This window comes from Cajanus cajan, chromosome 5 (genome assembly GCF_000230855.2).
Source record: "Cajanus cajan strain Asha chromosome 5, NIPB_CcT2T_4, whole genome shotgun sequence".
In the NCBI taxonomy this organism is placed as follows: domain Eukaryota; kingdom Viridiplantae; phylum Streptophyta; class Magnoliopsida; order Fabales; family Fabaceae; genus Cajanus; species Cajanus cajan.
The window spans coordinates 48,918,532-48,931,347 of NC_138521.1; the positions used below are offsets into that span (position 1 = coordinate 48,918,532).

At 45.5% G+C, this 12,816-nt stretch overlaps 2 long non-coding RNA genes across 2 annotated transcripts; both read left to right on the forward strand.

Annotated features, from left to right (window-relative positions):
• The first annotated feature begins 3,616 nt into the window (after positions 1-3,616).
• Positions 3,617-5,586, forward strand: LOC145957757 (uncharacterized). Its single transcript, XR_014433759.1, has 2 exons — positions 3,617-3,754; positions 5,401-5,586. It is a non-coding gene; the product is annotated as an uncharacterized LOC145957757 (long non-coding RNA).
• A 4,306-nt stretch (positions 5,587-9,892) lies between these two features.
• Positions 9,893-12,006, forward strand: LOC145957758 (uncharacterized). The gene is made up of 2 exons (XR_014433760.1): positions 9,893-9,991; positions 10,083-12,006. It is a non-coding gene; the product is annotated as an uncharacterized LOC145957758 (long non-coding RNA).
• The last annotated feature ends 810 nt before the right edge of the window (positions 12,007-12,816 follow it).

Genomic DNA, 12,816 nt, shown 5'->3' on the forward strand with positions numbered 1-12,816 from the left:
AGAGTTGAACTTTTTGTCCGTGAATTGTAGGCCGTTATCCGAGATGATGGCATATGGGATGCCGAAACGGGTAACTATGTTCTTCCAGACAAATTTCTGGACATTAGCGGCGGAGATGCAGGCAAGCGGCTCGGCCTCAATCCACTTTGTGAAGTAATCGACAGCTACGAGGAGAAACTTAACTTGTCCCTTCGCCACCGGAAATGGGCCGAGTACATCAATGCCCCATAAAGTAAACGGCCATGGAGAGCTGATGCTATGCAGTTCAGCAGCTGAAGCATGGATGAGGTTCCCGTATTTTTGGCACTGAACACATTTTTTGACAAAGTCGGCGCAGTCCCCCTTCAGAGTTGGCCAATAATAACCGGCCCGCAAGACTTTAGCTGCTAAGGTTCGTCCTCCGGAATGGGAGCCACAAATACCCTCATGGACTTCCCTCATCACGTAATCTGCTTGGTGACTATCTATGCATTTGAGCAGCGGGGTGGAGAACCCCCGTCTGTAGAGGTCCTCGGCTATCATGGAGTACCGAGCCGCCTGTGTTCGCAACTTCTTAGCTTCCAAGGGGTCGGCCGGTACTGCGCCGTTAGTGATATAGTTCCGAATGGGTGTGGTCCATGAGGGTGATTCATCTATTGCCATGCACTCGGTTGTTACGCTTGGGGAGGGAACTTCAAGATGAATAGTGGTGCGCAGCTGTCCCGGCTTCCGGCTGCTGGCGAGCCGAGCTAACTGATCAGCTCGTTCATTATTGCTACGCAAAACGTGGCGAACCTGAACCTCGCTGAATTCATCCTTCAATTTTTGGAATAGATGATAGTATTGTAATAAGTTCGCATCTTTAACTTGGAAATTATCATTGACCTGCTCGGCCACTATCTTTGAGTCGGTCCAGCATATGACTCGCTTCACATCCATCTCGGTTGCCAACCGCATCCCAGCTAGTAGGGCCTCGTATTCCGCTTGGTTATTGGAGGCACGAAAACCGAACCGAAGGGACTGCTCAATTGTGACGCCTGAGGGACTAGCCAGTATCACTCCTGCTCCGCTGCCTTGGGCGTTAGAAGACCCATCGACATGCAAGGTCCATGATTCGTCTTCAAAACGCCCCGAAGGGGTAAGCTCGTTAACAAAATCAGCCAAGTGCTGCGACTTGATTGGACCTCTCGGCTCAAAGGACAAATCGAACTCTGACAACTCGACCGACCATGCCATCATTCGGCCGGCAATCTCTGGTTTTCTTAATACTTTTGCCACTGGACAATCGGTCCGAACAATTATCTTGTGGCTATGAAAGTATTGTCTCAGTCGACGAGCAGTGTAGATGAGTCCTAAGGCTACCTTTTCAATTAACTGGTATCGTTGTTCGGCCTCCTGCAAAGTCCGACTGATGAAATACACTAGTTGTTGCTCTTCTCGGTTTTCTTGTATTAGCGCAGCGCTAATTGAGCTGTCGGAAACCGCTAAGTATATAATCATGTCAATGTTGGCAACTGGTTTGGAAAGGACTGGGGGTGTACTAAGGCGCTCCTTGAAATGTTGGAATGATGTTTCACACTCCTGGGTCCATTGGAATCGCTCGGTCTTCTTGAGCAAGAGGAGGATGGGTCTAGCTATCTCAGCTAGGCAAGGAAGAAAGCGGGAGAGCGAAGTGAGCCGGCCTGCCAACTTCTGAACTTCTTTCAGGGTACTTGGGCTTTTCATGCTTAGAATGGCTTGGCACTTGTCAGGATTTGCTTCAATGCCGCGACTGGACAACATAAACCCTAAGAACTTGCCGCCTGAGACCCCGAATACGCACTTGTCGGGGTTGAGTCTCATTTGGTGGTGCCGAAGCGCGTGAAACACATCAGTCAAGTCCTGTGCGTGTACAGATACACTACTTGACTTTACTACCATGTCATCAACGTACACCTCCATACATCGCCCAATGTGGTCACTGAAAATTTTGTTCATCAACCGTTGGTAAGTGGCTCCGGCATTTTTCAGGCCGAAGGGCATAACTCGGTAACAGTAATTGGCTGTTTCGGTGATGAACGCCGTTTTCTCTTCGTCCTGAGGGTGCATTCGGATTTGGTTATATCCGGAATATGCATCCAGGAATGACAGGAATTTGTGGCCAGATGCCCCATCGACGAGCCGATCAATGTTTGGTAGCGGATAGGCATCCTTCGGACAGGCTTTGTTCAAATTAGTGTAGTCAGTACACATGCGCCATTTCCCATTCGGTTTCTTGACCATTACTACATTAGCTAGCCAAGTTGAGTAGTGTACCTCCCGGATGAACTTGGCTTCTAGCAACTTACTCACTTCGGCCTCTATTGCCGCCTTCCTGTCCTCCCCAGCCTTTCGACGCCGTTGAGTGATCGGTCTTGCTTCTTTGCTTATGGACAATTTGTGACAGAGGAAACTAGGGTCAATGCCGGGCATGTCAGAGGGATGCCAAGCAAATAGGTCACTATTTTTGAGGATCACTTGGCTGACAGCCAATTGTTCCCGCTCGGACAGGTTGGCTCCTATATAAGTGACTTGTGACTCCAACACCCCTACTTGAATCGGTTGCTTGTCATCAACAGGTTCGACTCTTTCGTCCTGATCGATCCGGGGATCAAGGTCCACAGTCGAATGATGGGACACCGAGTGAACCCCACTCGGCCTCCTAGGTACCTCGTCTTTTATTCTTGCCAGTCGCAAACTAGCGAAGTAACATTCTCGCGCCGTCTTTTGGTCGGCATGAACCGTGACGACTCGTCCTGACTCGGCCGGAAATTTCATGGCCAAATGAGGGGTAGATACGACTGCTCCGAGCCGATTCAGTGATGGTCGTCCAAGGAGAATGTTGTAAGATGTGCTGGCGTGTACCACCACATATTTAACTGAAACATCTCGGTACTCGGCGCCTTCAAATCCAAACCGAGTCGACAACTTGATGTATCCCTTGGTCTTGACCCGTTCGCCGGAGAACCCGACCAAGGGTTCATCATACGGAACTAGCTCGGACTCCGGGATGCCCAACTGCTTGAACGTATTCCAGTAGAGGATGTCGGCCGAACTTCCTTGGTCGACCAGCGTCTTGCGTACAATACAATTTTGAATTTCGACGCTGATTACCATTGGATCATCCTGGTCCGGATCTGTAACATTGTTAAAAAAAAAAAAAAAAAAAAAAAGAAGAGGTTGATTCAGTAGCCCAGAACGGGCCGTTCCCAAACTGGAACGGGCCGTTCCAAGCTACTGAATTGAACTACATATTGTAGTTGAGAACGGGCCGTTCTGGGAAGGAGAACGGACCGTTCTGGAGGGAGAACGGACCGTTCTGGAGGGAGAACGGGCCGTTCCGGAGGGAGAACGGGCCGTTCCGGATGAGTCCCGGAACGGGCCGTTCTGATTTCAGAACCGGCCGTTCTGGGCGTTAATTTTGTGCGTGATTTGGGAGTTCGGAACGGGCCGTTCCGAACTCGGTACGGGCCGTTCTGGGCCAATCCGAAAGTCTATAAATAGGGGGTTGGGGGCCTTCAGGAGTTTTGGAGTTTTTAGAGAGAAGTTTTAGAGAGAAGGTCTCTGGGCCAGTGAGCTCTTTTCTCTCCCAAATTTCTCTGTTTGACTCTTTTTCTCCTCTAGATCACTAACTCCTTCTGACTTTTCTTGAAATTCAGATTAGAAAACTTGTTTTGGGAGGACTGAAGTTCCGAGTTGAGCCTCGAGGGGAAATTCTACTTTTGTTCAGTCTTTGGCTATCTGAGCCAATCTTCAGGTAAGGGAAGCTAGAATGTTTGTTATTTAAGTTGCATGTGAGTTTAGAAACTCAATTGATGCATGGAAGTTGAGGATCCATGGCTGGATCGGAGAATTCGCTAATTGTTCAAAGTCTTGGAAAAAAAATGGGGTTTCTGGTGAATTTGATGCATCAGATAGGTGCATGTTGATTCTAGGTTTATTTAAGTTGTATGGAGCCTATGTATTGTGTTTTGTGTTTGCATGTGACTGGATTTGTTGGTTTGGATGAGAGTTTGTGAACTCTGTTATTGGAATTTAGGCCGGGCGCAGGTTGAATGCGCTAGGCGTGGATGAGTCTTGGGACTCTCAGGCTGGGATTAGGCTGGGCGAGCTCAGGCTACGCCGAGCGTGAATAAGTTTATGAATGAATTGATGCTTATGCATGTTTAAAGTTAAAGTTTTAGATTATGTATGTATGATATATGATGTATGGTGAGGTGTGATTCATATGTATGCTTTGTGATGATACGTATGAATGTTTGAATATGATATGACATGCGTATATGTTCATATGTGTATGATTGTTGATCATGATGGTGGGCAGACCATTATGATGTATGATGCATTATTGCATGTGATGTCTTATGACATGTGTATGATTGTTGATCATGATGGTGGGCAGACCATTATGATGTATGATGCATTATTGCATGTGATGTCTTATGACATGTGTATGATTGTTGATCATGATGGTGGGCAGACCATTATGATGTATGATGCATTATTGCATGTGATGTCTTATGACATGTGTATGATTGTTGATCATGATGGTGGGCAGACCATTATGATGTATGATGCATGATTGCATGTGATGCCTATGGCATGAGTCTAGCCTAGGACTTGAGGAGAGGAAAAATATTTTCGAACTGGAAGAGCTCACATAGAGTTTCTTGAGAGTGGTGCTTGGATAGACCACTGATATATGAGAGTGGTGCTCTGGGAGGCCACTGGATTTGGGAGAGTGGTGCTCAGATAGGCCACTGGGTTGGGTGAGTCTCCTCTAAGTCCTTAGCTAGTGTTGGAGCGGGGTATGAGGTCGAGGGTTATTCCCTTAACCAAGTACTCGGGAAGGTGCGTGGATCCTTGCGGATAGTCGGTGGGCGAACTCCACAATTGACTTGGTTAATGCATGCCAAGGTCGTGGTAAGCCCGTACCCAACTGTGCTATACCTGACGGTGGATCTGGACTTCCAATTGTGTAAGTGACATCATCCGAGTAAACCTGAGGGAGGATTATATATCCTGTTTAGCTGTGACCGAGCGGGCGCTTTAGGCGTGAAAACGGTTGGGGTGGTTTCGGTAGGATGGAATGTCACTTATACAGCTCTATTGTTGTGGAGATCTCCTAGGTGTATGCGTGACGACGCATTAGATGATTGATATGCATTGATATCTGTCATGAGATGCATTTATTGCATGATTATTAATATGATGAAGTGTGGTGTTTGACTTCATGATTGGTGGATTGTATTTTATGCATGAGTAGTATTGGATAGAGTGTATGGTGTGACTCTATGAATACGATTGTGTAGTATAGATTATTATGATTCATTTGTGAATTCTAGCTTACCCTTCTGTTTCCATGTGGTGGAACTGCGATGATCATACTTGGTATGGGAGCAGATCAGGGCTAGCTTGGAGTCGAGGTGACCGCTGGGAGACGGGGAGTTTGATCCTCGTGTTAGGGTTACCATTTTGGGTAGCGATTTTTGTCTGTTTGACCGGCACTAGGGAATATTATTTTTGGGATGACTGTACATATATGACATTTTATTTTGTATTTAAAGAATTTGGTTATTTTTATTCTTATCTATACCTGTATGTATGAGTTATCCAATTTAATATTTTCCTTAGTTCACTAGTAGTAGTGCGATTCCAGTAAGTGTAGAGACCATGGCGGGTCGTTACACTTTTATGGTATCAGAGCCGGTCGAGTCTGTTAGGATGCTCTGTGGGGAGTGATCCTTCTATGTTTCTGTTGTGTCATATCTTTGATATGTGTTAATTTTGGTGAGTTGTAGTGGTAAAGTGTTAGTAAAAGAATGTTTGAATTCTTTTAGTATGGTGAGGTCTCAGTTTGATCATATCGCTAGAACTATGGAGATGATGGCCATAGTGATGCAATAGTAAAGTGCTTACTTTGCTTAGATGGAGGTGGGTAGAGCTGCGGTTGAGGCAGCTAGACCGGTGGTCTCTCAGGCAGAGTTCAGGAGATGTTAGCTTCTTCAGTTCAAGGGGGATTCAGATCTTGATGTGGCATATTAGTGGTTGTGTGAGATGGAGAAGATCTTCAGTGTTTTGAGATCTTCTGAGGAAAGGAAGTTGGCCTATGCAATATGTATACTGGCAAGCGAGGCTGAGTACTGGTGGAGAGACACCAAACAAATGTTAGAGAACAGGAGTGTACCTGTTGATAGGGATTGCATTAAGAGAGCCTGTCTGTCCTAGATTATGCTATGAGGTTTGAGCATTTAGCTCGTTTCTACTCTCAGGCCATATTTGAGGCTTGGAGATGTAGAAAGTTTGCAGAGGGATTGAGGCACGAGCTGAAGAGGGTCATAGTCCCTATGTCCATAGTGGAGTTTCCTGCCTTGGTTGAGAAGGCAAAGACTGTTGAGAGTTTGGAGGGTGGTAGTAGCAGTGGTAAGGCTGCTAGAGTTCAGGAGGGGAGGCCAGTAGAGGGGACCCTATGACAGACCTGTACAGTCTCAGAGAGGAGCTGTTAGCAGGGGAGCTCGACCTGTTACTTCTCAGGGCGGAGCACAGTTGGTGCGGTGCTACAGATGTGAAAGAGCACATATGGTTAGAGATTGTTCTCATCCGGGGAATGTTTGCTTCAGATGTGGTAGGCCAGGCCACATCTCTAGAGATTGTCAGACACCGCCGACTTCATCTAGGAGTGCCCCGAGGCCACCCAGACCTACAACTGCGGGGAGAGTGTTTACATTATCAGGTACAGAGGCTTCCACTTCATCAGACTTGGTGAAGGGGAAAGGGAAGGCAGCAGGTGAGGATGTTTTATTTTTGTTCGATTCTGGTGCCACACATTCATTTATTTTTGTTGATTGTGTGGGGAGATTGGGTTGTTGGTGTCTGCAAGGCACGTTGTTCTGTATGTATCTACTCTGGCTTCAATTTCTTTGATGACATTGGAGATGTGTGTGAGATTCCTAATAGAGGTGTTTTGGTAGGAGGTTCTGAGTGAACCTGATTGGGTTGCTCATGATAGATATTAACATAATCTTAGGGATGGATTGGTTATCTGCCCATCACATCCTTATAGATTGTGCTCGGAGAAGATTGGTATTTCCTCAGTTGGAGGGTGAGGTGTTGTTGTCAGCGGGTCAGGCTGAGCAGTTGAAGAAAGATGGAGCTGAGTGCTTCATGTTGTTTGTCGTTTTGAATGATTAAGATGGAGAGGGCCATCATTGGGATTGAGATTGTCAGTGAGTTTCCTGAGGTGTTCCCAGATGATGTGCCGGGATTGTTACCTATGCGTGATGTTGTATTTAGCATTGACCTGGTATTGGGTGCAAGATCGGTATCAGTGGCTTCTTATAGGATGGTTCAAGCTAAGTTGGTAAAGCTGAAGAAACAGATCGAGGATTTGTTGGAGAAATAGTAGTGAGGTCCAATGTTTCTCCTTGGGGTGCCTTGGTACTGTTAGTAGAGAAAGATGGTGGGGCCCGTTTGTGTGATTATCGGCAATCGGTAACTGAACAAATTGACGATAAGGAATAGGTATCCGCTTTTGAGAATTGATGAATTGATGGATCAACTGAGGGGAGCTTCGATGTTTTGATGATATATTGGTGAATTCTAGATCTTTGGAGGATCACTATGAGCATTTGAGGTTGGTTTTACAGGTACTGAGAGAGAGGTAGTTGTATGCCAAGCTGTCCAAGGGTGAGTTTTGACTGTCTGAGGTGAGATTTGGGGCATGTGATATCGATAGAGGGGATTACAGGAGATCCAGCCAAGGTGGAGGCTGTGATCCAGTGGGAGCGTCAGAGGACTGTTACGGGGATTAGGAGTTTTGTTGGGTTAACGGGTTACTATCAGAGGTTTATAGAAGAGTTTCTCTCGAATAGTAATGCCTTTGACTTAACTGACTTGGAAAGATCAGCTTTTAGTTGGATGGACGCTTGTGAGCAGAGTTTTCAGGAATTGAAGGAGTGATTGACTACTTCTTCAGTTTTGGTGTTACCTGACACTGGTGAGTATTTTGATATGTTTTTGTGATGCTTTTCATCAGAGGTTGGGCTGTGTGTTGATGCAGGAAGGGAGAATAGTAGTGTATGCTTCGAGGCAACATAAGACTCATGAGAGGAATTATCCTACTCATGATTTGGAGCTTGCAGCTATGGTGTTTGCCTTGAAGTCGTGGAGACACTATCTGTATGATGCGAGATTCAATGTATTTAGTGATAAAAAAAAAGAGTTTGAATATGAGGCAGAAGAGGTGGATGGAATTCCTAAAGGACTTTGATTTTAAGTTGATGTATCATCCTGGGAAGGCGAGTGTGGTAGCGGATGTATTGAGTAGGAAATCCATTCATGTGTCAGCTATGTTGATTAAGGAGTTGGAGCTGATTGAGTAGTTTAGAGATTTGAGACTAGAAGTGGAGGTTGTCCAAGATCACATTAGTTGCGGTATGATCACCATAACTAATGAGTTCTTGAGACAGGTGGGAACTAAGCAATTACAAGATCTAGAATTGTTGAGGATTTTGGGATTGCTTGGTATTAAGAGGGCAGCTGTTTTTGAGCTTAGTGCTTTGAGCTTAGTGCTGATGGAGATTCTCAAGTGGAAGTGTGATAGTGTCACTAAGGACTTTGTGGTTGAGTTGCCTAGGATAGCTAGGAACAGTGACTCTATCTGAGTGATTGTTGATAGGTTGATAAAGTGTGCGCACTTTCTTCCTATCAAGAGGTGGTCCTTGGAGAGGCTTGCACAGTTGTATATCAGAGAGATAGTACGGTTGCATGGAGTGTCTTACAGTATTATCTCTAACAGAGATCCAAGGTTTACTTCCCGGTGGGCAGACTCTGCATCAGGCTTTGGGAACAAGGTTGAGGTTGAGCTCTGTTTATCATCCACAGATAGATGGTCAGTTGGAGAGGACAATTCAGTCAATGGAGGATCTCTTGAGAGCTTATGTGTTGGATCATCTGGGTAGCTGGGAAGAGGTGTTACCATTGGTAAAGTTTATTTATAATAACAGTTATCACTTGATTATTGGCATGACACTTTTTGAGGCTTTATATGGCAGGAGGTGTAGGATTCCATTATGTTGGTATCAAGAGGGTGAGCTAGTAGTGGTTGGTCCAGAGTTAGTTCTTCAGACTACTGAGATGGTGAGATAAATTCAGCAAAGGTTGAGGGCTACCCAGAGTTGATGAAAGTCCTATGCCGATAGGAGGAGGAGACCTCTAGAATTTGATGAGGGAGAGCATGTGTTTCACATTTCACAGTTTAGGAAGTACATCCCAGATCTGAGTCAAGTAGTAGAGATAGATGAGGTGCAAGTTAGAGAGAACTTGACCTATGAGAAGAGACCGGTAGCTGTGGTTGATCACAAGTTGAAGAAGCTTTGTGGCAAATCCATCAGCTTGGTGAGAATTGTTTGGGATGTAGCTACTGGTGAGGTTACCTGGGAGGTGGAGAGTCAATTCAACGAACAATATCCATTCCTCTCTTCAGGTAGACCTATTTTCGGGGACGAAAATTCCTATTTGTTGGGGAGTATTGTAACATTGTTAAAAAAAAAAAAAAAAAAAAAAAAAAAAAAAAAAAAGAAGAGGTTGATTCAGTAGCCCAGAACGGGCCGTTCCCAAACTGGAACGGGCCGTTCCAAGCTACTGAATTGAACTACATATTGTAGTTGAGAACGGGCCGTTCTGGGAAGGAGAACGGACCGTTCTGGAGGGAGAACGGACCGTTCTGGAGGGAGAACGGGCCGTTCTGGAGGGAGAACGGGCCGTTCCGGAGGGAGAACGGGCCGTTCCGGATGAGTCCCGGAACGGGCCGTTCTGATTTCAGAACCGGCCGTTCTGGGCGTTAATTTTGTGCGTGATTTGGGAGTTCGGAACGGGCCGTTCCGAACTCGGTACGGGCCGTTCTGGGCCAATCCGAAAGTCTATAAATAGGGGGTTGGGGGCCTTCAGGAGTTTTGGAGTTTTTAGAGAGAAGTTTTAGAGAGAAGGTCTCTGGGTCAGTGAGCTCTTTTCTCTCCCAAATTTCTCTGTTTGACTCTTTTTCTCCTCTAGATCACTAACTCCTTCTGACTTTTCTTGAAATTCAGATTAGAAAACTTGTTTTGGGAGGACTGAAGTTCCGAGTTGAGCCTCGAGGGGAAATTCTACTTTTGTTCAGTCTTTGGCTATCTGAGCCAATCTTCAGGTAAGGGAAGCTAGAATGTTTGTTATTTAAGTTGCATGTGAGTTTAGAAACTCAATTGATGCATGGAAGTTGAGGATCCATGGCTGGATCGGAGAATTCGCTAATTGTTCAAAGTCTTGGAAAAAAAATGGGGTTTCTGGTGAATTTGATGCATCAGATAGGTGCATGTTGATTCTAGGTTTATTTAAGTTGTATGGAGCCTATGTATTGTGTTTTGTGTTTGCATGTGACTGGATTTGTTGGTTTGGATGAGAGTTTGTGAACTCTGTTATTGGAATTTAGGCCGGGCGCAGGTTGAATGCGCTAGGCGTGGATGAGTCTTGGGACTCTCAGGCTGGGATTAGGCTGGGCGAGCTCAGGCTACGCCGAGCGTGAATAAGTTTATGAATGAATTGATGCTTATGCATGTTTAAAGTTAAAGTTTTAGATTATGTATGTATGATATATGATGTATGGTGAGGTGTGATTCATATGTATGCTTTGTGATGATACGTATGAATGTTTGAATATGATATGACATGCGTATATGTTCATATGTGTATGATTGTTGATCATGATGGTGGGCAGACCATTATGATGTATGATGCATTATTGCATGTGATGTCTTATGACATGTGTATGATTGTTGATCATGATGGTGGGCAGACCATTATGATGTATGATGCATTATTGCATGTGATGTCTTATGACATGTGTATGATTGTTGATCATGATGGTGGGCAGACCATTATGATGTATGATGCATTATTGCATGTGATGTCTTATGACATGTGTATGATTGTTGATCATGATGGTGGGCAGACCATTATGATGTATGATGCATGATTGCATGTGATGCCTATGGCATGAGTCTAGCCTAGGACTTGAGGAGAGGAAAAATATTTTCGAACTGGAAGAGCTCACATAGAGTTTCTTGAGAGTGGTGCTTGGATAGACCACTGATATATGAGAGTGGTGCTCTGGGAGGCCACTGGATTTGGGAGAGTGGTGCTCAGATAGGCCACTGGGTTGGGTGAGTCTCCTCTAAGTCCTTAGCTAGTGTTGGAGCGGGGTATGAGGTCGAGGGTTATTCCCTTAACCAAGTACTCAGGAAGGTGCGTGGATCCTTGCGGATAGTCGGTGGGCGAACTCCACAATTGACTTGGTTAATGCATGCCAAGGTCGTGGTAAGCCCGTACCCAACTGTGCTATACCTGACGGTGGATCTGGACTTCCAATTGTGTAAGTGACATCATCCGAGTAAACCTGAGGGAGGATTATATATCCTGTTTAGCTGTGACCGAGCGGGCGCTTTAGGCGTGAAAACGGTTGGGGTGGTTTCGGTAGGATGGAATGTCACTTATACAGCTCTATTGTTGTGGAGATCTCCTAGGTGTATGCGTGACGACGCATTAGATGATTGATATGCATTGATATCTGTCATGAGATGCATTTATTGCATGATTATTAATATGATGAAGTGTGGTGTTTGACTTCATGATTGGTGGATTGTATTTTATGCATGAGTAGTATTGGATAGAGTGTATGGTGTGACTCTATGAATACGATTGTGTAGTATAGATTATTATGATTCATTTGTGAATTCTAGCTTACCCTTCTGTTTCCATGTGGTGGAACTGCGATGATCATACTTGGTATGGGAGCAGATCAGGGCTAGCTTGGAGTCGAGGTGACCGCTGGGAGACGGGGAGTTTGATCCTCGTGTTAGGGTTACCATTTTGGGTAGCGATTTTTGTCTGTTTGACCGGCACTAGGGAATATTATTTTTGGGATGACTGTACATATATGACATTTTATTTTGTATTTAAAGAATTTGGTTATTTTTATTCTTATCTATACCTGTATGTATGAGTTATCCAATTTAATATTTTCCTTAGTTCACTAGTAGTAGTGCGATTCCAGTAAGTGTAGAGACCATGGCGGGTCGTTACAGGATCGATGCCTTTAAAATCAGCTTCTGTGAAAGTTATAGTGGGAAGGCGGCGACGAGCGGATTCGACGGCATGAACATGCCGGACAGCTCGCAGGTGTCTTTTTTGTGCAGATGAAGACGAGCCACCTCCAGCGAATCCCCCGGCAATGGTATTGATGACTCGCCGAGGCTGTGCCGAAGGCTCATCCTCTCTTCTATCTCTAGACCGACTACGTTCTCTACGAGAACGTGTTTCTGTCCTTTGTTGGAGTTGGTCGCGTCTCCGTGGCCGGTCTTCGTATCTCGATCGATTTGGACGCTCAACGAAACCTTGCAGCTGTCCCTGCTTGACTAAGTCTTCAATCTTATCCTTCAGAGCCAAACAATCGTCAGTTGAATGCCCACGGTTGCGATGATATCTGCATGACTTGGTTGTATCGGCCCGGGGAGGGGTTGATGCTCGTTTTGGGATGACCAGTATATCCGAGGCCAGTGCTTGTTCTAATACTGCTGACCGGCTAGTATTGAGGGGTGTGTATTGTGAGTACCTTGGTCCCCGAGGAGGCTTCTCGCGGGGAACCAACTCTTTCGGTCGACTCCGAAAACTCGGCTCGACCAGCTTGTCAGGTTTTGTTGACACTTCTACTCGAGCTTGGTTCCGGAACTCGGCCAATTCCTCCATCTGCATATATACTTGTCGGCTCGCCGACGCAAATCATCCATG